Below are 4,886 nucleotides of genomic sequence, written 5' to 3'. Positions count from 1 at the left end.
CAAGGCTATATATTGTCACCCTGCTTATTTAACTTAGATGCAGAGTACATCATGAGAAACGCTGGGCCGGAAGAAGCACAAGCTGGAATCAAGATTGCCGGGAGAAACATCAATAACCTCAGATATGCAGATGACACCACCCTTATGGCAGAAAGTGAAGAGGAACTCAAAAGCCTCTTGATGAAAGTGAAAGTGGAGAGTGAAAAAGTTGGCTTAAAGCTCAACATTCAGAAAACGAAGATCATGGCATCTGGTCCCACCACTTCATGGCAAATAGATGGGGAAACAGTGGAAAACAGTGTCAGACTTTATTTTTGGGAGCTTCAAAATCACTGCAGATGGTGACTGCAGCCATGAAATTAAAAGACGCTTGCTCCTTGGAAGAAAAGTTATGACCAAACTAGAGAGCATATTCAAAAGCAGAGACATTACTTTGCCAACAAAGGTCAGTCTAGTCAAGGCTATGGGTTTTCCAGTGGTCATGTATGGATGTGAGAGTTGGACTGTGAAGAAAGCTGAGCACCAAAGAATTGATGCTTTTGAACTGTGGTGTTGGAGAAGACTCTTGAGAGTCCCTTGGACTGCAAGGAGATCCAACCAGTCCATTCTGAAGGAGATCAGCCCTGGGATTTCTTTGGAAGGAATGATGCTGAAGCTGAAACTCCAGTACTTTGGCCACCTCATGCGAAGAGTTGACTCATTGGAAAAGACTCTGATGCTGGGAGGGATTGGTGGCAGGAGGAAAAGGGGATGACAGAGGATGAGATGGCTGGATGGCATCACTGACTCGATGGACATGAGTCTGAGTAAACTCCGGGAGTTGGTGATGGACAGGGAGGCCCGGTGTGCTGCGATTCATGGGGTCACAAAGAGTTGGACACAACTGAGCAACTGAACTGAACTGAACTGAACTCCAGCAGATCTTTTCAACCCAGGGATTGAACCTGGGTCTCTTGCATCTCCTGCATTGGCAGGGGGATTCCTCACCTCTGAGCCACCTGGGAAGCCCACATAGTAGGTATTAATGTGTAATAACATTTTTGAAGATTGAATTCTGGTCAATGTAGATCTATAATAACAGTAAGGCAATCCAAGGAATTGTGTACCTGAGTTGAAAGGGCTCCAATTGAAACTGCTTCAGGGAAGGTATCATTTCAAGAAATAATACACAGTAGACTAGCATTTCCTTTCAGAATCAAGAAAATATCTTCTAAGTAACCTGTGCTTTATTTAATCTTTGACTTGTATTGAATACCTGTATTATTGGCTTCAAGAAGTCCAACGCTAACCTGTGTGGTTTTTTTTTTTATTAGTCACAGTTTTCCAAAGAAACAGAATAAAATGCAGGTTTTTATCTATATGTATACCTTTACTTTATCTATCTATGTGAGAGAAATTTATTTTATGGAGTTGGCTCATATAATTGTGATGACCCTGCAAGTCTCAATTCTGCAGGTTGGGCCAGTAAGCTGGAGACCCACAGAAAGTTTGATGTTACAGTTCAATTCAAAAGGCAGTGTGGAGACAGAATTCCTTCTTCCTTAAGAGAGATCAGTCTTTTTTTTTCTTTTTCCCCTAAAGCCTTCAACTGATTAGATGAGGCCCACCCATATTGTGGGGTATATTCTGCTTTACTCAAAGTCTATTAATTTAAATACTAATCTTACCTAAAACATAACTTCATAGGAACCAAATAGCTAGGTACTGTGGGCTAGTCAAGTTAACACATAAAATTGACCATCACTGTTTCCACCCTTAGAGTTTAATAAAGACGGTACTGCTTATTTTGTATGGCAGAAAAAAAAAATCCTTAGCAACTTTCTCCTTAGTGAGAGAAAGCTATAGCTATTAAAATCTCAAAGTAAGGCAAACTCATTCTACATCGGTTTCTTCAGTTTTTTTTTTCCCCCAGTATTTTCTGACCAGGTGAGAGTCTACTCTATTATGGGGTTGTCTTAATACTCTAAGCTTCCTTTTTACCTACTTCTCCTTCTTCCCTGCTCCCTTTCTTATCAAATATTGCTGATGAAATACAGATATAATAAAAAAAATTTAAGTGTCTTTAAGAAAGAAAACAGATTATAGGCAGAAAAGAGACTGTATTTTATGACTTATAGCTGAGAAATGACTGTGGGAAGTAAGAGTTTCAGTTCTGCTCCACTGCATGAAAGTCTACAGTTATTTTCTTCTCAATGACGTGGGAAAAAATTGATTCATTTAAATGAAATTTAGTACACAATTGCCCAACACCTCTTTTTAATTTATTTTCAAAGAGGATATTTTTAAGATTTATAGAGAGATGTTTGAGGTTTATAGGACATACTCTGGCTATGCTTACTTCCCAGATACTTCCAAATATTTCCAATTATCAACCATTAATAAACCCAAGTTTATTTCCATTAATCTTGTGAGGAATGTAAGGATCTTAAGAGATGGTGACAAATATTTAAGGTCAGCAAAAGTTCACCTCTAGTTACCTAGGCAGGAAGTGTGGGCAAACCAGTTTGGTCCAGTCGTGCTGATGGTAGATAGGAGAAAAATCACAGTGCAGGAGTTTCAATATGCCCTAAGGGTAATATGCATTCTCACACATTTGAGGGAAATTCCATTCAATCAAGAGTATTTTTTGAATTTCAGCCATGTTCAAGGCACTGGATTAGGTGGACATAGTGGTAGGAGGGAAGATTTAGAGATGGGTAAACAATAGCTTCTATTGTCCTCATTAATTATAATCTAAAGGGAAGAATGGGGCTTCCCAGGTGGTGCTAATGGTAAAGAACCCACCTGCCAATGCAGGAGACATAAGAAACACGGGTTCAGTCTCTGGGGTTGGGAAGATCCCCTGGAGGAGGGCATGGCAACCCACTCCAGTATTCTTGCCTAGAGAATCCCATGGACAGAGGAGCCTGCTGGGCTATAGTTTGTAGGGTCACAAAGAGTCAGACATGACTGCAGTGCATATATATCCATCATACAAGGTAAAACATAGTAACTCAAGAATAGAAATATTTATGTAGGGACTTCCCTGCTGGTGCAATGGATAAGAATCTGCCTGCCAAGGCAGGATACACATGTTCATTCCCTAGTCTGAGGAGATTCCGCGTGTTGCGGAGCAACTGAGCCCATGTGCCGCAACTACGGAGGCCACGTGCTACAACTACTGAAGCCCGCACACCTAGAGGCCATGTTCCACAGTAAGAGAAGCCATGGTAATGAGAAGCCTGAGCACCACAATGAAGAGTAGCCCCCACTTGCCACAAATAGAGATAGACTGCGTGCAGGAGCAAAGTCCCAGTGCAGCTAAAGATAAAAAAATGAATAACTAATTTTTAAACAGAAACATTCATGTAATGGCTTGTTGGCCAAAATATCTTTTTGTACTTCTGGAGGAAGAGAGTTGGGCCATGAGCTGACATCTACTACCTTTGAACAATTTGCCTGATAGCCAAGAATCTGAGGAAGAATCTGCCTATTTTGGAAATAGTCTCCAGCTTTGACAGCAAAGCTTTCCACCTCCCTTTATTCTGTTCTTGGTCTTCAGATTTAGGTTTCCAGTGAGGATTTAGGAATATGCCTCTGTTGGTGGCATCCAGCCAACACAGCACTGGATACCACAAAGACCTTTGGGAGATCCAGGCTATAGATCCCAGAAGCCAAAAATGACTGCTAAATGTCACAATTGTGTATGCCTTCCACTTTGTTCTTGACTTGTCATGGGCTTGCATCTCTCACTTGTATTCTAATCTCTTGGCGTTCCCTGGGTCAAAGTCCAGAGATCTCAGGAATTTTTTGAGAGAGGAATTTCTAAACGCACTGATTTGGCCTTTCTTTGTGCTAAACTTGTTTGAATGTTTGTTCTGGCCACAGAGACTTCGTCCAGCTTACTAACTACTTTTGTTTTACAACCTAGAATTTAGTCCAGATTGTTAGCTGCCTACAGCTGTGTGTGTGTGTGTGTGCGCGCACACACACACTCAGTCTTATCTGACTTTTTGCCACCCCATGAAATGTAACCCACCAGGCTCTTCTATCTATGGGATTTCCCAAGCAAGCATACTGGAAGAGGTTGCGATTTTCTTCTCCAGGGGAATCTTCCCAACTCAAGAATCGAACTTTTGTCTCTGGCTTTGGCAGGCAGGTTCTTTACCAGCTGACCCATCATGAAAGCTCCAGCTGGCTTCAGTTATGCCCTAGCTACCAACTGAGAAGCTGTCATGTTCCAATGAAGCTTCTGGTAGAGGTGGATAAAGAGACATAACACTATGCTGCCAAACCACACCCATCCTCAGTTTACATTGCAGTGTAAACTGATTATGCAGTTGTTTCTGGTGCTTTCCTTTGAGTCATCTTGACACTTGCCACAGATGTTTTTAAGGATTTGATTCCTCTCTACTAGACAGACCTTTGTTGACAAAGTAATGTCTCTGCTTTTCAATATGCTGTCTAGGTTGGTCATAACTTTCCTTCCAAGGAATAAGTGAATAATATCATGGCTGCAGTCACCATCTGCAGTGATTTTGGAACCCCCAAAAATAAAGTCAGTCACTGTTTCCACTGTTTCCCCACCTATTTCCCATGAAGTGATGGGACTGGTTGCCATGATCTTAGTTTTCTGAATGGTGAGTTTTAAGCCAACTTTTTCACTCTCCTCTTTCACCTTTTTCAAGAGACTCTTTAGTTCTTCACTTTCTGCCATAAGGGTGGTGTCATCTGCATATGTGAGGTTATTGATATTTTTCCCGTCCATCTTGATTCCAGCCTGTGCTTCCTCCAGCCCAGTGTTTCTCATGATGTACTCTGCATCTAAGTTAAATAAGCAGGGTGACAGTATACAGCCTTGATGTACTCCTTTTCCTATTTGGAACCAGTCTGTTGTTCCATGTCCA

Source organism: Bison bison, unplaced genomic scaffold (genome assembly GCF_000754665.1).
Source record: "Bison bison bison isolate TAMUID 2011002044 unplaced genomic scaffold, Bison_UMD1.0 scf7180017864289, whole genome shotgun sequence".
Taxonomy (NCBI): Eukaryota; Metazoa; Chordata; class Mammalia; order Artiodactyla; family Bovidae; genus Bison; species Bison bison.
This window is presented reverse-complemented; position numbering follows the sequence as displayed.